The 23,471-nt window shown below is 35.6% G+C and overlaps 3 pseudogenes across 1 annotated transcript; 2 read left to right on the top strand and 1 right to left on the bottom strand.

Annotated features, from left to right (window-relative positions):
* The first annotated feature begins 1,515 nt into the window (after positions 1-1,515).
* Positions 1,516-14,080, top strand: LOC143551162 (putative copper-transporting ATPase HMA5; annotated as a pseudogene).
* Positions 14,081-16,220, top strand: LOC143551161 (copper-transporting ATPase HMA5-like; annotated as a pseudogene).
* A 621-nt stretch (positions 16,221-16,841) lies between these two features.
* Positions 16,842-18,022, bottom strand: LOC143551174 (glutathione S-transferase T1-like; annotated as a pseudogene). Its single transcript, XR_013138452.1, has 5 exons — positions 17,884-18,022; positions 17,732-17,792; positions 17,577-17,630; positions 17,210-17,483; positions 16,842-17,127 (listed from the first exon to the last, which is right to left on the bottom strand). The product of XR_013138452.1 is annotated as a glutathione S-transferase T1-like (transcript).
* Positions 18,023-23,471: the final 5,449 nt, after the last annotated feature.

Raw genomic sequence — 23,471 nt, 5'->3', positions numbered from 1 at the left:
TCGGGATGCGCATGTTTTGAGCTTTTGGTTACTTTGTTATGATTTTGGAACTTGTTCCCACATAAACGCTTTCCCACTTTGGGCAACTATGTTTTTTTAAATAAACATAGATGTCGTTTGGTGTAACTAATGACTTAGATCCTAGTTTGTCATACGTCTCGCTTTATAAGTTCATTAAGTTCATTTGATAATAAAAAGATTCTTAGGTTGTTCATCCAATATCTCGGGTTCGTTTGTTTGATCTGTTTATTTGATTTTTCTAGGCCAACAACTCTTTCTATCGTACTTGTGTCTAAGAAAAGAATAAATTCATAATTCCACACGGAAAAAACGAGGCTAGTGATTGTCGCTAAAAAATCGCCATCTAAACCGCCACACCCTTTTTAACCCTATTGATTCCGACCAGATTTTGCAAACAACCGTCAAATCATGCATATGAAACCTAAATCATATTTGATAGTTTCCGATGGTCACCAAAACTGAACCAATTTGTTCTTCTTCGTTTCTTAAGGTGAGCGGTGATCATTCTTGGGAACAAACAATGCGTGTTTTGGTGGTCTACAATTCTGATGGTTGTCCCCTATGTACGAAATCAGGTGTGGTGTTTTGAAGGAAAAAAGTTTCAAAAGGGGAGGTGGATGATTAGCCGGAAAAGACATGTTGTATGCTGGGATGAACTCTGGTAATCAGAGGTGCGTTATGAAGGGGAACAAAGAAACAGAAAAATAAACAAATGATTTGGCTAACGTCTAAACTTTATTTGTCAAGAAATCTAACTCAAAAACTTGACACAGATTATCACGTACCCTAACACGGTATATATAGACTAACCCAAACGCGTTAGAATATTTTTAGGACCCAAAAAAATAAGCACGATACTTATCTCCATCTAAACCTAAAATACTGTTTCCATAAAATAATTATCCTTAAATAACCTAATTATTTTCACACCAAGGTTACCGGTTTCTTCTATCCTAAGGCGCCATTAATTCCCAACAATCACCCCATGAATTTCTGAGTCGTATAAGGGAGATGTTTCAACTTTAGCGAATCTTGCATCTCCTTGAATTTAATCTGCGCGAGATCAACTAAAAATCGTATCTTCTCGTTTTGTGATACCGGGACAAACACTTTGTCATAGTCAATCCCAGGTTTTTATGTGTATCCTATCACCATGAGCAACACCTTGTGTTTATTTATCGATTTATATGCATTATGTTTCACTTTAAATGGCTAATTTAAATCGATTGGTTTAAGGCCTTTTGGTAACTCTGTTAAACTCAATGTTTTGTTTTTCTAGATTGAATCGATCTCGGCCCGCATTATTTTGATCCACTCGGGTTTCGATTTCTCTCATCAAAACTACTTAGTTCATCATTCAATAATAGTAGTAATTCTTCAAGTTCTTCATCGGAATTTAACTAGTACTCGCCAAATTTGACAGGTAGCACCGAAAGGCAAGTGGAACATCTAGCTAGGGTTTGCATTCATGGGAACCTTAGTGGAGTTTGAAACATGACTTTTGCTGTTAGCGATACTTTCACTGTTGTTACTGCAGCTTGCGATAGTATCATTGCAGTTTCGTCGTTATTGTTGCTTTTATCGACAGAATCACTACTGTTGGCGACTAAATTTAAGTTGCTTGTGACAATTTCGTCGTCGCTATTGTTGCAGTTTGTTTCAAATGGATTCGGTATTATTGGTCCATACCAGAAATCTATTGGCCCGCAAACACCAGAGAATGTCACACCCCAACCAACAGCTGAAAATGTCAGGGCTCAACTTATTGCACAACAACTCACAAGACACTATTAAAACATGACATTAACTAATTATTTTATTAAATAACAAATAAACATTATCCATAAACCAAAAACAAAATTAAAAATAAAAATAAAAATAAAAAGTTTATTCATTGATATCCTACGGCCCAACCTATAAGCTTCAAACTTATTTCATCAAAATATATGCACCTGCAACATGTGTTATATATATATATATATATATATATATATATATTGCCAACACAACGGTTGCGAGCAAACCACAAGTATTTGAAATGTACAATATTAAATAAACAATTCAATGCGGATGCGATAACTACAACAATTAGTTGAAATAATAACAAATAAAATCCTTTCATCATGACACCAAGTCAAGCTAATAAGACGGGTGTATGATCATACTATTGAGGATGAGGATGAGGTTCACCAATACAATAAATAAACACCTTGACAATTAAGCATATAGCAATTACACGTAAACGATTTAATGTGAATTGTAGTTGAGGACTCATTAATGTTAAATAAAGTAATTTGTGGGGCATGTTACCCCCAAAATAAATCAGAAAATGTGTTGTGAATTACTCAACTTAGAAAATTAGAGAGCGGAAGAAAATAAGTAAATAAGAGAAGACCGACTTAAGCGAGTTGACAAAACCAAACTTGAGGATGCCCTAAAATTTAAATAAATAATCCAAAGTCAATACTAAACTAAACTGAACATGAATCGTTACCAAAATATGAGATTTAACATAAAACATAAAGAAGATGAAACTTAAGCGAGTGTTCGGTTTGTAGTTGGGTCAAATTTCAATATGAGATCGGATTCGGGTCCAGCATGTCCAAAATATAATTACAAACATAAAACATTTAAAAGTCAGAAGCCAATTCGAGTCAATTCATAGTGCAATTGAAAAAGCCCCAATTAATTCTTAGCATAAACCCTAACTTGAATTTGATTCAAGTGAACACAAAATCACCCAAATCTATTGAAATTAGATGAGGGCTTTCCATCGAGGGCTAATAACTAACATTAAAAACACAAACTTACTTGAGGATTGATGGAAAAACTAGATGATTGTTGCTTGAAAGACCCGTTTACTTTTGAAAGTTAAACCTTGAAGAACAACTTGATTGAGCTTTAATTCATGAAAGAGAGTGAGAATTACGAGTTGTGTAGCAGAGAATGAATATGGAGAATGATTTGTTTATATAGAAGTCGGAGTAAAGCTTCATGTTTATGAACAAATCATCAAACGTGTTTAAAACTCAAAAATGAAGTATGATAAACACTAAAACTTGATCAATCTCTTAAATTAGATGATAAAAGTCATGGGATTACGATATAATATACCTAGGAATGTCCTGGAACTTCTAAGTTCGAATTACAACAAGATTAGGATGAAGATTGGATGTTAAACGAGTTAAAAATGAAATAAATCGCAAAATATTGATATGTTGCTTCCCTTGCGCCATGCGAGGGGGCAATTTCATCGGACTTTTATTTTTGGCAACTTTGGCCCCTATAGTTTCCAGAAATGCGTTTTAAGCTCAAAAGAAGTGATTTTAAAGATTGTTTAACAAAATTAAATATCAAAACAATATAAAATGAATTAAGCAACATAAATTACTAATAAACACTTGGTTTCATTAATGTTAAAGATCCGAATACAAGCCCAAGTCGGGTAAACAATTACAAATAATAAACCGAAATTGACGGATGTCATAGAGAACATACCAAGTAAATTTCTTTTCTAACAGGTTGGGTTCCTGACATTTAGTCGGATTTTACAAAGCATGTTGGCGTTCATCGTGACATGCATTAATAACCTCCCATTACTATCGTGCATCGTTAAGTAGTTGATCAATATTCGTATTTAACAACCCGACTCGGTTGCTTGATCCAAGCTAATCACGTTACTCTACGAACCAGGAATATAATAGATATCGGTCATCAGTTTCTGTTCTCCAATTTTTCCATAAAAAATAATCAAACCCTTCCCTTTGATCGGTAAACATGAATCATCCCCGAACCTTACTCTTCCAACTATTTGTTCATTTAATTCCACAAAATAGTAATGGTTTCCCTTCAAATGGTTACTCACACCGTTATCTAAGTACCATATGTCGGTCTCGCCCGAATCGGTATTGTACTTTGTCGGAATTACTTTATCTTCGTCAAGGTGTACGGTTTCCCAAACACCTTCCATCATAAAGAACGCAACGTCTAAACCCTTTGTTTCATTTTCCTCCGTTCGGTTTAGATTTTCTTTTTCATCTATCCGAAATCGATATGGGTACCTCGAGAAAAAGTGTCTGTATTCATTGCACCTATAGCATTTACTGTATGATAAATTGCGTTCTTTACCTTTTCCTTTATTATAATCACACTTCTTATTGTCTTCTCGACTGCATCCCCGTCTTCTTGAAGCATTGGATCATGGACCTCAACCTCTGCTAAAGGATTCAGATTTAGTGAACAATAACCAATTTTGATTGCTCTCGGTTTGAATATTGTTTTCATTTATCCTATCTTCATAGGCTTTTAATAAACGTACCACATCATCGAACCCAATCGTCTTCAAATCTAAAACTTGCTCAAGTGATGCCATGGTATGAGTAGAACGTCTCGAAAAACTCGCAAGGAACTTTTTTACCATATTTTCTTCCTAGAATATCTCTCCGAGCGTGGTGGATTTTAATGAGTAGCTCGATGGCTACATACACATCAATTGTCCCTATTTCTTTAATCTTCAACCTGTCAAACTTTGACGTTAGGGTTGGAGCTTCGCCTCTTTTACCCGTTCAACTCCTAGATATAGGGTCTTTAATCGTTCCCTCGGTTCTTTCGCCATACCCAGATTACCCACTTGTAAAATCTGTACTTCGGGGATCGATTAAAAACCAAGGTGATTGCAATATTGTTTCACTTTATTATATACTGAGATTTATATATAATTTCCTTGTATATTTTATATAATATTTAATTAGTTTTTGTTCTTTTTCAGTTAATATTTGTATACTACTAACATATTTGTGTTTTGTAGGTTCCGGAAGTTGATCGTAGTTGAAAAGGGCAAAAAACAAGTCAAAATAAGTCTAAACGAGAAGATGTGGAACACATCAGGAAAGGAACCGGTCGAACCGGCCCCCATTAGAGCACGCCGCCACGCGCGGCCAGCTCTATGCTTTCTGGTCACGCGGCGCGGCCAACCAAATTTTCCAGAAAGTTTCCCGTTTTGATCAGTTTTGGCCCCTGTTTCACTATATAAACACCCATAACCTTAACTTGGAAAATGCCCTATAGCCACCGGACGAATTTGGAGATTATTGGAGCAATTATTCGAGATTCTCGGTGGTTTTGAAGGCAAGGAAGCATTCGGTGAAGAGCTATACATTCAAGATTGAAGATTACGGGTTTTATCACATTCGATCTTCCGTTTTTATTACTTTCACCATGTTTTCTCCTATTATCGTTTTGTTTGATTTTAAGATGCTACGCTAAACTCAAAAGACTGCCTAGGCTTATGATGAACCTTTATTAATGTTGGATTTTATTTGGATTATGCTTTTCGTTACGGTTTTATGAATCATTAAACTGTTTGATTTTATGTAACTGATGCATATGTGTGCTTGGTTTTGATTGATGAGTTTGATTATTCCACATAATCCTTGGTGATTGTTTCATATGATAGGATTTTGTTAGGTCATCTATTGTGTGTTTTTAACTAGTTTATGATTAAATTCGAATAAGATCATAGGAATAATATTATTAGTCAAACGAATAAAAGTGTGTTGCTAACTATAAAGCTGTAAGGTGATAGGTTATTGCTAGATCTTTGTTGATTAAGATTGTTAGATTTAGTTCTTCGTAAGGAGTCCGTCTATGTTTGATTAATTAACATTGTCTAGCAAGTCAATTAAGTTTGTCAAATTACCTTTGATTTCCGCGCTGTAAGGTAGGATTTCACTATAAAGGTACTCTTTCATAATTAATTAGATAACCGTAAGGGAGTTTAATTTATAAACTGGTGTGTCTTAAAACTTATTAGAAACCCATAGGTGTTTTCTTGAGAAGGGTCAGGGGTCATGTTCGGGTTTTCTTTTAAGTGCCTATTTTATTATCTCAGTTCCATAACAAGTATTTTCCAATTAATTGATAACTGCAACTTAGGGGATTCTAGCCAAGGTGGTTTTTCTTTATCATCTAAGTCAGACAAACTAATATTCTTGTGTTTTAGTACTTGTGTTTTCTAAATTAGTTTATTTTATTAGTTTAATATAGTAATTAAAAACCCCCTTTTAACAAATATAAAAATAAATAGTCATGTCGGTCAGTTGAGTCGAGTTAGTTAATTTACGTAATTTAAAGAGTCTTGTGGATTTGATATCCGGACTTACTTAGCTTTACTAGAGTCGATCGGTTCACTTGCCGATTAGTAGTTTTAGTTAAGTTTAAAAGTCTAGAATTTATTACTTTTAGCACATCATTTTACATCATCGTTACGTGGATCTTGTGTCCTACACTCCTACACACCATGCACATTCATCAGCACGTGCATGCGGATAGCGCAGACTGTGTAATTCGTTGTGGTTAGTTTCAGACATTGAAACGAGTTCGGGTTTAGGTTCATCTCTTCGGCCGGTTGATCGCCCATTGTTAACCTACGTCTAGTTCGTTCATAGGTTACCGATGATGTACCACTTTGATCTAGCCTAGTAATCATGGTTGATAATGATGTCGTTGGTTAATCACAGGATGATGAGATGATCTGATCACGTTCTTAATGTCCATAACGCACAAACTATTTTCTTGATATCAATTCAAGAACTCAATTTATTGCAAACCCTTTTCTCCAGACACTACAGTTTTGATAAATACTAATTCAAGAATTAATATATGATATGTGGCTTCCTTCGTAGCTTAAAATAAATCCACAAAAGATAAACCAACTTGTTTGACTTGTTGAAGAATTAATTCCTTGGCTTTCTTCTTGCCAATCCCTTGGTCATGGATGGCAAGTTTCGAATCAACGAATTGTTGATCAACTTTTTCTCTTGATCAAGGCTCGGATACCAATTCTGGTAATTAGAGGTGGGTTTTGAACGGGAACAAAGAAACAGAAAAATAAATGAATGTGATATTTGGCTAACACCTAAACTTTATTGATCAATAAATCTGACTTAAAAACTTGATATAATTGTCCTATACCCACAATATATATAGACTAATCTAAACATGTTAGAATATAGGGTAAAGTTAAAATATAAAGGACAACAAAAATGAGAAGGGTGAGAAGGAATCCAGTCCACTGATCTTAGATTTGAATGACTGAGATTAATTTAATAAATAAAAATTGATAGAAATGTCATGAAGGTAATAACCCATCTTTGTTGACTTTCTCTCTCCACATGCAAGACACATGTCAATTCCCCCGTTATTTTAAAATGTCCATAACTTTTTCATACGACATTATTTTTTTTAAAAAAACTTCACCATAATAATAAGCGTTTTTTTATCTTTAATATAAGTATCATATTGTTATATAAAAATAAAAAAAATTAATGGTTTTTTTTTTAATTGTGTTTTTTTGTTGTTCATGGTGTCTTTTAGTTGAGTTTTCATATGAATTGTATTATAGATTTTGATCATTATATTTTTCAATTGGTACTCATATTAAAGACAAAAATTAAACAAAGATTACGTCATTGTGTCGTTTTGTTCATCAGTAACTGTTAGTCATTGTGTAATACGTTCTTTGTCTTTTATTCGGATTGACATATGACAAATTCATTTAATTTGAGAAAAATAGTATTGCGTTCATTGTATATTACGTCAAGTCATTGTGTAATATGTTGTTTCCATTGTGTTTTATGTTTCAAGTCATTGTGTTATACGTATTCACCATTGTGTCTTACGTTTTAGGTCATTGTGTTATACGCATTCACCATTGTGTTTTACGTTTTAAGTTATTGTGTAACATGTATTAATCATTGTGTTTTATGTATTAAATAATTTGTTGTTATTTTATCATTATTTGTACATATTATTATTACACAACGGTGTTATTAGTATTTAAAAAAACATAATGATGAGTTGAAAGACACAATGACGAAAAAACACAATGACGAAAAAAGACACAATGATAAGCAAAAAGACACAATGGTGTGCGAAAAGACACAATGATAAGCGAAAAGACACAATGGTGTGCGAAAATACACTATGATGAAAAAAGACACAATGGTGTGTGAAAAGACACAATGACGTGATTTTTGTTTTAAATTTTATATAACAAAAATCATACTCATATTAAAGATAAAAAAAAATGCTTGTTATTATGATGATTTTTTTTAAATATCATACGGAAAAGTTATAAACGTTCTAAAATGATAGGGGGTATTAACATGTGTCTTGCATGTGAAGAGAGAAAATGTGTACAATTACCTCTATACTCTTTTTATTTTGGTCCTCACTTGATACATGTCAATTATTTATGGTTTCTCACATTTCTTATTTTTATTAACTTTGTAGAATAACTTAACCCTAGAATATATTTACGAGTCAACAAAATAAACACAATAATTATCTTCATCTAGACCTAAAATAAATTTTCCATAAAATAATTATCCTTACATAACCCAATTACCAAAATAACCGGTTTCTCCAATCCAAAGCTGCTCCATGCATTAAGCCTTAAGACCGCCGCCTCAGAATTCCCTACATACATGAAGTGGTGTATATTTTCAAAGTCTAAACCAGTAAACTCATATAAACCACAAGTAAGTACCATACTATTAGTTAACTCTTTTAAAAATCAATATACCTAACTGCCTATATATATATAAAATTTGTAAAGTCAAATGCATACGATACCCGCGCATAATATTTGCTTATTGGGGCCCACAAAAATATCCGGTACACAATCACCATCTCAACTTAAAATGATATAAATAAATCAACTTGCTTTTACTAAATTAGTTGTGGTGTAATCAAACAAGTATTGTTAACTGACTAAACACTAAGCAAAAATGGAGAAAAACAACTATTGTCACCGGCGTGTATACGTGGCGCAGGTGGATTATCACTGCCGAAGTATCCAAAAGGAGCACTCAATACGGAGGCAACGAAGGCTCAGGTTTTGTTTTCGGTTTGTGGAATGACGTGTGCTGGATCGGTGGAGAAGGCGGTGAAGCGGTTGCCTGGGATCAAGGAGGCTGTTGTTAATGTGTTGAATAATCAAGCTCAAGTTATGTTTTATCCTACCTATAAGTTTCATTACTTTTTGAATAGTTGTGACTTGTGAGAATGGTTGATCAGATTTTTTCGGACATGCCTAACGGTGCACCAACATCTAACTGAATAAAATTTATGTGTTTGTTCATCAAGGAAATGAAAAAAAGTAGGGCTCGGATCAAATACAAATGAAATTAATGTGCTAAACGTGAGAATCAAGCAGAGTAATTTTATATACAAGTAAAATTATATCAAGTAGGGTTCTGCTTGAATTTTATATCAAGCAGAGTAATTTTATATCAAGGAAAGAATTACTCTATGATGTAATTACATAATTACTCTATTTGTATATATAATTACTCTGTTTGATTATCACGTTTAACATGTTAATTTCATTTGTACGTTAACCTTCCCCGTGAAAAGTAAATGGTTAATTCGTGGACACAAATACAATGTTTTATTGTTGATTTGACTAACTAAAAATGGTATGATCGGTTACAAAGTTTATGTTGGTGTTTTTCTTAACATTCATATTCACATGTTAATTTTACGTATAAATTAATCACATAATACCCATACATTTTTAATTGTTTTCTAGTCAATAAAAAGTATTAAAAATCTTTAACGAATATAAACGGACGTAAATGAATCTTTCGTTCGAACGTCCATGAACACAATTGAACAAACAAGACTTATTTTCGTGTTCGTTTGTTTAGTTAACTGAACAAAATCTTTTGTTCATGTTCGTTTAACCATCAACAATTAGTAGACCAGTTTCCGTTTCAAATGTTGATAGTGAATTGTAAGAATTCAAATATCAACTAGTTCATAGAAGCTGAACAGTTGTTTTTAATCTGGTATTTATAGGAAGAGACTATTCGTGAAACCATTGAAGATGTAGGATATGAAGCTACACTAATTATAGAAGAAACGAATGAAAAAACTACTCAAACATGTCGAATACTAATTAAAGGAATGACCTGCACAACTTGTTCTAGAACAGTTGAGTCAGTTTTAAGGACTATACCCGGGGTTCACAGAGCCCAAGTTGCATTAGCAACCGAAGAGGCTGCGGTCCTGTATGACCCCATAACCGTCAGCCATGACCAGTTCATGAAAATCATAGAAGACACTGGATTTGAAGCCATATTGATTAGCACAGGCGAACACATTAGCAACATAAGTTTACAAATTGATGGACCATTCGACAATGGTTCAGTAAACATGATCCGTGATTCTCTTAAAGCACTTTTAGGTGTTGAAAAGGTGGATATTGACACAAATCTCAGAAAGTGTTCAGTTTCTTACAAAGCAGATGTAACCGGGCCCAGACATTTCATTACACTAATCGAGTCAATTGGTTCCGAGTCATCCGCACCGATCAAGGCTAAGATATATTCTAAAGGCGGTGGGCTGGATTCTCATAAACAAGAAGAAATCGATCAGTATAGACGATCGTTTGTGTGGAGTTTAGTTTTTACAATTCCAGTATTCTTAACATCCATGGTGTTCACGTATATTAATGGAATCAAACATTTACTGGATACCAAGATTGTGAATATGATGACTGTAGGTCATCTTGTAAGGTGGATATTATCGACTCCGGTTCAGTTTTTTATCGGTAGAAGATTCTACACCGGGTCCTACAGATCTTTGCGCCATGGTTCTGCAAATATGGATGTTTTAATTGCATTGGGAACAAATGCAGCCTACTTTTATTCAGTTTACTCTGTGTTAAGAGCTGCAGCTTCACCACATTTTGAAGCAACCGATTTTTTTGAAACAAGTGCGATGCTCATTTCTTTTATATTACTCGGAAAGTATCTAGAAGTTATGGCGAAAGGAAAGACATCCGAGGCGATTGCAAAGCTTATGGATTTGACTCCAGATACTGCGACACTGTTGACTTTTGATAGTCAAGGGAATGTTGTAAATGAAGAAGAGATTGACGGTTGATTCAAAGGAATGATGTCATCAAGATTCTTCCGGGTGCAAAGGTGGCATCTGATGGGTTTGTTACTTGGGGACAAAGTCATGTAAACGAGAGTATGATCACGGGTGAAGCTCGACCCGTGGGCAAGAGGAAGGGTGACCCGGTGATTGGAGGAACGGTTAATGAAAATGGTGTTTTGCATATTAAAGCGACACGGGTAGGGTCAGAAAGTGCACTTTCGCAGATAGTCCAACTTGTTGAATCGGCCCAGATGGCTAAAGCTCCGGTTCAGAAACTTGCTGACCGGATTTCCAAATTCTTTGTACCTCTGGTTTGTTTATGGTTCTGTGTTTCCAATATAAAATGGTTATAAACACTCGTTTTCTATAAACGTTAATTCGTTTCAGGTTATTATCTTTTCGTTTTCCACATGGCTGGCTTGGTTTGTTTCTGGAAAGTTTGACAAGTACCCAAAATCTTGGATACCGTCTTCGATGGATAGCTTCCAGCTTGCTCTTCAGTTCGGTATTTCGGTTATGGTTATAGCCTGCCCGTGTGCTTTAGTGTTGGCTACTCCAACCGCTGTTATGGTTGGTACTGGAGTAGGGGCCACTCTAGGCGTTCTTATAAAAGGAGGCCATGCATTAGAAAGTGCACACAAGGTCAGTTTAGTCATTTTCTCCTTGAATTTGTAACATGCTTTGTTCATTTAGTTGTACGAATGGACATGAACACGTGTCACGTAATGGTTATTGAAGAAGAAGAAGAGGGAATCGGAGGTGAATGGCAGCCGGCAAAGAGAAAGGTGGTGGCTGCTAGGGTATAGGATTGATACCATATAGGAATATAATCCCTTAACTTCTCGTTAATCTTATAGCATGTATATAAATTACAAAAGAATCATCTATTCTAGATTTAGAATTTACATTAATATCTCCTAATATTGTGGAGATATTTACAATTTTATGTGATATGATATTATTGTTCGTTCATTTGTATTCGTGAATGATTGTTTATGTTCGTTTGCTTACATTTGTCTATGTTTGTTAGTTAATTAGTTTACATTTGTTTTAAGTTTATTTGAATTGTTTAGGCCCATTACAATTTAGAGTTATATGAAATTAAAGTATCACCCGTCACAATTTAGTCTGGTTTATTGTTTTTTAGGCCCAAAAGATTGATATTCATGTTTATCTCAGTTATGTGTGATTATATTCCTTCATCTATGTTTAGTTATCTTCGTTCGTTTACGTTCAGGAACCATTCATTTACACTATTAATTGATGAACATAAACGAACATGAGCAAGTTTATTTTTTAAGGAATGAACACGGAAAAGAAACTTCAGTTTGATTAACTTTTCATATTTAATGGTGTGTTCAGTTAAAGTTAAACGCTCAAACACGAACATACCTCGTTTGCTTCATTATGCAGGTGGATTGCATTGTGTTTGATAAAACCGGGACTCTCACAATTGGCAAGCCATTGGTTGTTAACACACGATTGTTAAAGAACATGGTACTTAAAGAATTCTATGAACTGATTGCTGCAGCTTAGGTACAAATGTACAACGTTCATCAAAACATTTTAGTTTGACTAAAACATTTGACTTTGACATTTATACACAAGTTGTAGGTGAACAGTGAACACCCTTTAGCCAAAGCTATAGTCAAACACGCAAAGAAATTAAGAGGAGGCGAAGAGAACCCTGTTTGGGCCGAAGCTGAAAACTTTGAATCAATAACAGGTCATGGTGTGCGGGCCGTTGTTAAGAACAAAGAAATAATAGTGGGAAATAAAAGTTTGATATTAAATAAAAACATTGGTATCTCAACTGATGTCGAAGATATTTTGGCAGAAATTGGAGAATTGGCTCAGACTGGGATTCTTGTGTGTATAGATGGTCAACTCACTGGAGTTCTTGCCACCTCTGACCCGTTAAAGCCCGGTGCTCGTGAGGTCATTGCTATACTCCAGTCAATGAAAGTCAAAAGTATAATGGTGACCGGAGACAACTGGGGAACCGCGAATTCCATTGCTAAGGAAGTTGGGATTGATGATGTCGTTGCTGAAGCCAAACCGGAGGACAAAGCTGAGAAAGTTAAGGAGCTACAAGAATGATTTTTCAAAATGTCAACTGTTTTTCATCCATTTTCTCAAAGAGTCAAACTGTTTTCCACCATTTCATCCAAAAGTGAATTTTTATATCAAAATTCAACTGTTTCCTTCAAAAAATGTCAACTGTTTTTTAACCTTTATTTTTCTTTCAAAAAGTCAAAATGTTTTCAAATTTCTTCATAAAGAATTAACTTTATTTTCTCAAACGGTCAAATGTTCTACTCTAAAGGTCAACTGGATTTCAACCTTTTTTTCCCAAAAAGTCAACATTTTTTTTTCTCATAACTCATAGGTCAACTTTGTTCTCAAAAAGTCAACATACTTTTTAGGTGATTCTACTTACACCAAGATATTTGCTATTTACACCAATTGGTTTTACTTAAGTTAATATATATTTATGTTTTTATAACGTTTAATAATGTTTTATAAAAAATGAATTTGGCATATTACGGGTTGCTTATTTTAATCTATATTCCGTTATAAATTTAAAAAAAAACTGAAGCCATATCAATTATAAAATTTTGTTGGTCGATACAAAATAAACATATCACAATGCCATTTTTTTCTTAAAATGCCAACTTGTTTTCTTTCTGATTTAGGCTTTGGGACATTCGGTAGCGATGGTAGGAGACGGGATAAATGACTCGCCAGCATTGGTGGCTGCGGATGTCGGGATGGCTATAGGTGCAGGCACAGACATAGCCATAGAAGCAGCAGACATTGTTCTAATGAAAAGCAATCTAGAAGATGTGATCACAGCCATTGATCTCTCAAGAAAAACATTTACTCGGATCCGGTTAAACTACATCTGGGCTTTTGGTTACAACATTCTCGGGATTCCAGTTGCTGCTGGTGTTCTTTTCCATTCACCAGATTCCGCCTGCCGCCATGGATTGCTGGAGCTGCCATGGCGGCCTCGTCAGTAAGTGTGGTCTGTTGCTCTTTGTTGTTGAAGTATTACAAAAGGCCTAGGACTCTGGAGACATTGGAGACACAAGGAATAACAATTGTTTGAATGAATGTAAATATAAGTGATTTTAAAGAAGTTTAGTTAATAAAGGTAGTTTTTAAGTTATTATACTTCTAATGTACTAGTTGGTGTACAAAGCTCCATGTCGTTTGATAAAAGTACAATCAACATATATGAGCTAGCGTGTTCAAGAGGGATGAAATCCAAACACATACTAATCACTTAATTACCAAGTTACTAGACATGTGCTTGGAGCTCCCAAGCTTTCTTTGGTACAACTTTTAACAAGTTGCTGTAACTTGCATCGAATAAATATTTTTATCTGATTTATTTGACTAAGATATATCCCAAAAGCAAGGGGGTGGATTCTCACAAACAACAAGAAATCAATTAATATAGACAATCGTTTATGTGGAGTTTAGTTTTTACAATTCACGTGTTCTTAACCTCCATGGTGCTCATGTATATCCCGCGACTCAAACGTTTACTGGAAACCAAGATTGTTAATATGATGACCTACGGTCATCTTGTATGGTTCAGTTTTTTATCGGTCGAAGATTCTACACCGGGTCCTACAAATTTTTGAGCCACGGTTCTGATGTTTTAATTGCATTGGGAACAAATGCAGCCTACTTTTATTCAGTTTACTCTGTGTTAAGAGCTGCAGCTTCACCACATTTTGAAGCAACTGATTTCTTTGAAACCTCGGGTGGGCAAAAGTAAAAGTGCACTAATTTTGACGTTATTTTACTAATCTCGTGAAAATAACGTTAAAAGTGGCGGAAGGTTAATCAGGCATCATGTGGTGGCGTTGATAGCCGAAAGACAAGGGCACATGCACCAATCAGCCGGTGTCCCTGATGATTGAGTGCTATGTGCCTTATGTCCAAGGCTTGATGCAAAACTACTATCGAGCCGGGGGTCTCACCGGAAGCAGCCTCTCTATCCCTATGGGATAGAGGTAAGACTGTCTACATCTTACCCTCCTCAGACCCTACCATAGCATTGCTATTGTTGGGATATACTGAGTACGATGATGATGATGATGATGATGATGATGATGATGATGATGATGATTTCTTTGAAACAAGTGCGATGCTCATTCCGTTTATTTTACTTGGAAAGTATTTAGAGGTTATGGCAAAAGGAAAGACATCCGAAGCAATTGCAAAACTTATGGATTTGACTCCAGATACTGCGACACTGTTGACTTTTGATTGTCAAGGGAATGTTGTAAATGAAGAAGAGATTGACAGTCGGTTGATTCAAAGGAATGATGTCATCAAGATTCTTCCGGGTGCAAAAGTGGCTTCTGATGGGCTTGTTACTAGGGTAAAAAGAAGGGTGACCCTGTGATCGGGGGTACGGTTAATGAGAATGGTGTTTTGCATATTAAGGCGACGCGGGTCGGGTCAGAAAGTGCACTTTCACAAATAGTAAAGCTTGTTGAGTCAGCCCAGATGGCTAAAGCTCCGGACCAGAAACTTGCTGATCGGATTTCCAAATTCTTTGTGCCTCTGGTATGTTTATCGTTCTATGCTTTCAATATCAAATGCTTCTATACACCTTTTTTGTCCGTGTTGTATAAATGTTTATTGTTGCAGGTCATTATCTTTTCTTTATCCACGTGGCTTGCTTGGTTTGTTTCTGGAAAATTAGACGGATACCCAGAATCTTGGATACCGTCTTCTATGGATAGTTTTCAGCTGGCTCTTCAGTTTGGTATTTCAGTTATGGTTATAGCCTGCCCGTGTGCTTTAGGCTTGGCTACACCAACTGCCCACTCAAGGCGTTCTTATAAAAGGAGGCCAAGCATTAGAAAGTGCACACAAGGTCAGTTTAGTCATTTTATCCTCCAAAAGCAAGTTCATGAGCTCTTTATGGACAAAGTGGACAATATTAGTTGATACGGTTCTTTAAATTTTAAAGTTAGCCAACATTGAAGTTGGCTTCATTTATGCAGGTGGATTGCATTGTGTTTGATAAAACCGGGACTCTTACAATTGGCAAGCCATTAGTTGTTAACACAAGATTGTTAAAGAACATGGCACTTAAAGAGTTCTATGAATTGATTGCTGCAGCTGAGGTACAAATGTACAATGTTTTTCAAAAAGTCAACTTTTTCCCATAAAGTCAACTGTTTATCTTTCTGATTCAGGTTTCAGGACATGCGATGGCGATGTAGGATACGGAATCAACGACTCACCAACCATAGAAATGGCTGACGTTGTTTTAATGAAGAGCAATCTATCGCTGCTGGCGTTCTTTTCCCATTCTCCAGATTCCGCCTGCCTCCTTGGATTGCCGGAGCGGCCATGGCAGCATCATCGGTGAGTGTGGTATGTTGCTCTTTGTTGTTTAAGTATTACAAAAGGCCCAGGTTTCTGGGGACTTTGAAGATGCAAGTAATTACTACTTCTTGAATATAGATATTAAGTAATTTTAAAGTACAAAATGTGTGTGCGTGGTAGTTTTAATGTTTTATACTTCTAATGTGCTAGTTAGTGTACAAAGTTCCATATATAGTGACTATTTACTAAACATGTGGTATTTGACCTACTAACCGAGTTAACTATGGTTGCAGAAGTCTGAAACAGGAACATGACATGTTAATAAGTTTTGTATTTTTACCTCAAGACTGTGACTTCATATAACAAGTTGGGCTATGTTGGAATTGTGAGAATATTGCTAATATGAATATTTGAAACCGAAAATGTACACATGAGAACATGAACATTTTAAGGCATTTATTTAATCCAAACACATAAAAACACCAGAAACAGAAACAGTAAACATATACATGCATTGTTTCCAAAATCCTCAATAACCGTTGACAAACTAAATCAACCTTCACACTTCATAAAATCAACAATCAAGACATTATAAAGAGCGAGTTCGTGTATTGTCTCACAACTTCATTAGTCTTTCCCATATTTTGCTGCCAGCAGAGCACGATATTCTTCCCGGGCTTTAAACAGAATCCCATGAAATTCTTCAAAATAAGGCGCGGTTGCATTCTTTGTCTCTTCAACCCACTTAAGAACTTTCTTGTAAGGGCTTAAGATCCGATCATGATGCTCCTCGGGCAGAAGCTGCAAACTCATCAAATTTTATTTGTTGATGCAAAAAGATTGGGAAAAAAAACGAAAAGATAAAACGTTTCTATATCAATACCTGAAGTTCCATGACTTCAGAAACTAAGTTGAGATCAGCAATGGACGGCTGGGATCTTCCAACCAAAAATGGTCCATCTTTTAGCCAATAAGTTTCTAATACAGTTAACGCTTTCTCAAGTGTCTTTTCGGCTTCTTCGGTTGCTTGAGCATTTGAAGGCAGGCCATTTAGTGGAGAGATGACATTGTTTACAATAACTCCAAGACGTAAATTGGCATGATGCCAGTCTAAAACAGAGTGGACCATAGCTCTTTCAATAAGATCAGTTGGATACCTATATATAAATACAAAACATATATATACATACTACAGTAAGAACGGTTAAAAGGTAAAGTTTAGAATTTGTATAAAGATATATGCGACTCACCAGTGACTAGCCACTCCAGGGTAGTTGCAAGACAAGTAGATAAGAATCGCGTGACTGCAAAGGTACACCAAGTTTTCACTTTTTACAGTATTAAAACAACATAAACCCTAGACCCTGTGGCGTGCTTTAAATAATACAGGAAAACGATAATAAACCTTTCAAAGAGTGTAAAATCGCCGTCAACTATTGTTGGAACTTGACACATGGGATTTATTGCTGCTGCATAAGAAAAATGATAAGCATACTTCAGTAACCTCAATATGTACAGTTAAACACAATAATCAATAAAAGATGGTAGTATACAAACCTTTATATTCAGGGGTATGTTGCTGGCCTTTAAGGATTTCTATAGTTATTTCCTCAAAATCTATCCCATTCATCCTTCATATAACATAATAAACACATTAGTCACATAACTGATCACAGAACTTTAAGTGAAACTAATATCATCCGAGTTATGAGTTTGGAGAATATATAAAGATGAAGGAATGGTTTAAAGTGCAGCATCAGGAAGCTTTATGATCACGTGGTATGTTTTTATATGAACGCATCAAATTATTATGTCTTTTAGTTGTGGTACTTATTTATACACGCATCACACCTTCTAGTAATATTGTCCTTTTCCACTAATTGGCTACTTTATATGTGTGAATTTGGTTAACTGGCCACACTTCACTGTTTGTACCTTTTCCATCGATAGTCAACCACTCTTTTGTAGGATTTTGCATCTAGAGTTTTCTTGTATGCGGCGTAACACTTAGGGCGTGTTCGTTTTATGGAATTCGTGGGAATTCAAAGAATTGGAATTAAAATCCCATGACATGACGTGTTCGTTTCGTTGGAATTGGAATTTTAATTCCATTGTGGTGTGTTCGGTTCAAAGAATTGGAATTGGAATTGGAATTCAAATCCTTCAAATTCCTTTAAATATAGAGATTTCAAATCCTTTCAAAATATGGAGGAATTCAAGGAAATTTATTGGAATCTTATCTCGAGTTTTTTTTTTTTAACGAGGACACCGAACAAAACATTTTAGTTTTTTTAGATTTTTTGTTTTTAATTTATATTTTGAGTTATGATTTTTTTTATTAATATTTTTGAATATTTTTTGAGGGGTTTTTAATCTTAATAGAAAATCCATAAAAAAACTCAAAAAAAAAATTATAATAAAATCATAACGCAAAATATAAATAAAAAACAAAAAAAATCTAAAAAAGCTAAAATGTTTTCGCCGGTGTCATTGTAAAAAAAACAAAAAAAAACAAAAAAAAAACTTGATGTCTATTCAATTGTCAAACGAACACATTAAGAATGTATTTGGATTTCAATTTCCCCCAATTCCAATTCCTATTAGAATGTTTAGATTCCAAATCCAATTCCTTCAAATTTCAAATCCTATGAAAATTCCAATTCCAATCCATTCCATTACGTGATACGAACGCGCCCTTAGGGAATGCTTACGTGTATATAAGTTACATGATATATCATGGGATGCCACATCGGATCAACAATCACGGATCGTCACCCTGTGTGTCCTGATGTGGTCATCGACAGATGGGCTGTCTCACCATCACGACCATATAAACAAAAGAAATATTGACCACTGGTAGACCCATAAAAAATTTTCATGGGCGGCGGACATTTTTTAGTGTCAGTTATCTGCTACTATATATTATCTTTTCTTTTTATAAAAATTCAGGTCACGTCGGGTCAGGTCATGTTATAAAAACTAAAGCTAAATTAATTTCATAGACAAAATATAAATACATCAATTGTTATAAAAAATGTATAATAGAACTATAATATTCCTGTAGTTGCTCTTTATAGGTTTTGAGTTTTTGAAACATAGCTATTACATCATCTTATGTAGTGAGGGAAGAACTAAGAGCATCCACAATGGTAAGCTGTTTTTCCTTGTTTCAAATCACCACCTCAGCATGCCACATCAGATTTCAAATCAACATCAAAAACATTCTTTATCCTCCAATAGAAAAATATATAGTCCTTGTTTCAAAGCACCACCTCACCATCCACCTCAGTATCTAGTTTTCCTTTTATTTAATTCATTTATTAAAATGCACACATAAAACTAATAAAAAATTCATTAACTTTATATATTAACTTCCTATATTCTTAGTTAAAAAAAACTCAATAACTTCGTATCCCCGTTGAATTATTAACCCTTTAAACAAATTTGAAAACAAAAATAACATGTTTAATGGTGAGATTTTTATCACCTAAGGTGAAATTTCAACACATCTTGCTTAAGGTGAAATTTTTATTAGTATCTCACCATTAAATCTCAACCATTCATTTTTTATCACCTAACCACCACCCACCTCCTACTGTATTTCTTTCCTATCAGTTTATCACCATGTAAACAAATGCATTTGATATTGATTTCAACCATTCATGAACCAGCAGGAAATTGAAAGATGAAAAATAAGGAATTTAGATGGAAAATATGGTGTGTATTTGCTTTGTTAAAGTGGGACATGTAGTACACTTTTGAAGTGTTCTGGATTCACAAAACAATCCCTCCTTTCTCTCTCTCTCTCTTCCAGCTAGCCATCTCTAATGGTAACATCCTTTTTGAGGGTTTGGTTTGGAATTCAGACCATTGTGATGTGTGGGTAAAAGAACGTGCTTTAAGTGAACTATATTGTGTGTTTTACTTGTTTATATGTATCGAACACAAATACTTTGATATGTTTTATGTTTACATGTGTGTGGAGCTTAACGAAGCTTAAAGAAGCTAATTTTGAGCATTCATGATGGAGTGGAAATGAAAGTGATGATCTATGAGGTGATAGAGAATTGAAATACGAAGACGTGGCCGCAAATGGGGAGGAAAACGGAGTTGAAACGAAGATTCTATGAAGGAAACAGTGTTTTGGCCTAGCAGACCGTAAAGCAGATTGACCAGACCGTAGCTTACGGTGGCCAGACCGTAGCTTACGGTCTGGTCTGACGAAAAAAGGGTTTTTATTGATTTTTCTTCCATATTTAAGGCCCAAAAACCCTAGAGTCGATCCTATTGAATAATTATCAGTTGAGGGACGTCTTGGAGGCTATCTAACACCATCATAACTCATTCTAATCACAAGATTGATCCATGAAATCATTCTCCAACATCATAATCAAGAGCATGAAGATCAAGATGCAAGGCTAAAGACTTCATAACCATCTCCGGGTGTAGGGTTAAGTTGCATAATTAGGTTTTGATATTCTAAACTTTAACTTTGGATTTAGATTTGGTTAATCATTCGGTTGATCAATTCTTTGAGTTTGCTTTTGTGCTTAAACGGTTTTTACATATTGATTGCTTAATCTTTTGTCAGTTATTGATTTGTGGTCATCAAAAATTAGGATTAAGTTCTTTCGTCATTGACCCGTTTATCATTAACCATATTATTGATTTTGTGCTTCAACAAGTAAAACCGATTATCAAATAGATTTTCATTTAACCTTGTCAATTGTTCGGATTCAGTTCTGACGATCAACACGGTCAATCGTTAAGTCTTTTGGTTTACATATTTTATAAGAAACCGTCCAAAGAAGTTTATCAATTCCTTAACTTGTTGCAAAACTCGAACCCTGGAGTTTGGTTATTTTCATATAATTGTTTACAAACTAATCAACTAAACCGCTTGACGTCGCCTGTCCACTTTAATTATTTTTTATTGTAAAACTTGATTAGCACTTTCCACTGATTCCTTGTGGATTCGACACCTTACTTGCCCTTGCTAGTAAAGGTAATTTGTAAATGCTTTTGATTGACCTTTCAACATGGATCAAAATGGCGCCGTTGCCGGGGAATCAACGCACAAAGTGCTAGTTTAGCTTAGTTTTTAGTTTTTGTTTTTAATTTTTCTTCGTTGATTTTACGCGGGGTGTTAGTGTTTGTGTCTTTGCAGGTAACTTCACAAGTTGATGCAAACGAGATATTTCCGAGAGAAAGAGCCGTTCCAGTTTGATCCCGAAATCGAGAAAACAACAAGACAAAACCGAGCAGCTCAGAAACCCATATCAAACCAAATACCTGAAATCAGAACACCAAAAGAAGAGACTATGAGTACCCGAAATAGAAGGGACCCGAATATGTACCAACCAAATAACCAAGAGCACCCAGTTCCACAAAACCAGAACATTAACCGTGACAGAAACCGCAATCTGTTCAACCAAAGAAACGTTAACCGTAATCCCAGAAACAGGGATGACAACTTGTCAATCATATCAGCTCCAGTGAACCATCAAAGACAGATTGATTTGAGAGAGGAAAGACCCGAGATTGATCGTGCTCGTGCACGGGTGGAAAATTGGCACATAGGGGACGATTTTGGTTACGAATCTGAGGATGAGGAGGAGCGTAGAGATGAACAGCGGGGTCGATATCAGCAACAAGATCCCCGTGATGACCAAGAAATTAGGCAGAATCATCCAGAAAACCAGAGAGATCGAGCACCGAGACGGAAACAACACCATGAACAGCCGTATTATGATTTTGATGATGGAGTTCCAAGGGCGTTTGTTCCACAGCCAGTCAGAGGCGTTCAACGCCACTTCATTCCACAAGTGGCTGCGAATCCTCTACCAATCATCATTCCAGTCAGACAGGGAAGAACTTTTCGGTAAGGCAGAACAGTTTAACGGGATTACCGACATTTCATGGAAAGGCTACAGAAGAACCATACTTACACTTGAGTGATTTCAACTCGATATGCGCACTCATCTCGAGTCAAGGTTTTACTGCGGAAGAGGTGAAGGTGGTAGTTTTCCAGTTCAGTTTGAACGACGCGGCAAAGCAATGGTTTCTCTCGTTGCCATCAGCTAGTATTTTCACTTGGGGAGACTTGGCACAACAGTTTTTAGACGAGTATTATACGCCCCAGAGAACCACAGAGGCCCGCAACAACATTCGAAACTTTCAGCAGATCACCGGTGAAACTTTCTATGAATCATTCCAAAGGTTTAAACGATTGTTGAGGACTTGTCCACATCATGGGATTGCCTTATGGGAATTGATAAAGGCATTCCATGATAGTCTCTCAAATGATGATGTTCGTGACCTCCAAGCCACCACGAATGGACCTTTCCTTGCAAATGACGAAAATGAGGATTGGGGACATTTGGAGAGATACGCGAGTAATTCGAAGAGACAAGCACAGTCGAACAGGATGTCAAAAAGATCAGTGGTCAAAGCAGTTGAAAGTCATGGGTCAGAAGAAAGAATGGATAGATTGGAAAAGAAGATGGATAGGTTGTTGGTTGCAGGTGTACAAGGAGCCGGAAAGTCAGGGAAAACATATCCGGTATGTGAAGGTTGTGGTGAATTAGGACACGAGGTTGCGAGTTGTGGGGTTGTGCAAGATGAAGAAACTGAAGAAGAAGAAGAAGAAGAGGTCAACTATGTGCATGGTGAAAGAAAGTACCATAATATGAGTTCAAATACTTATCATCCAGGCCTCAGGAATCATCCAAACTTCAGTTATGGAAATCCGAGCACGTAACAGAACCCGAATTTTCAGGGTAGTTTTCAGAAGACAGGTTATCAGTCAAATCAGAAACAGTATGGTAATAGTTCGGGCAGCGGTTAGAGTGGGTACAATCAGAGAGATTATGGGGGTTACAATAAGGGTTATCAAAAGAGTTATCAACAGGGGCAAGGAAATTCTTCGGGTAACAAAGAGGAGTCACTTAAGGATGTGGTGGAGTTATTGAAACAAATGAAGGCAGATCAAGAGACTCAGAATAGAAATCAGGAGACTCAGAATAAGGCATTGAATCAGAGGTTGGAGCTCCAAGAGAAGGAAAATGTTGCAAGAGATAAACAAGTGAGTCAACTGGCTGAAGAAATGGCGAGCCTAAAGAGAAATCCATCCAAATTACCAAGTG

The sequence above is a fragment of the Bidens hawaiensis genome, unplaced genomic scaffold (genome assembly GCF_021521415.1).
Source record: "Bidens hawaiensis isolate Kalapana, Puna unplaced genomic scaffold, B.hawaiensis_p1.1 tig00016270_1, whole genome shotgun sequence".
NCBI classification, from domain to species: domain Eukaryota; kingdom Viridiplantae; phylum Streptophyta; class Magnoliopsida; order Asterales; family Asteraceae; genus Bidens; species Bidens hawaiensis.
Note: the sequence above shows the minus strand (reverse complement) of the source record. Positions and strands in the feature narration are given on the sequence as shown.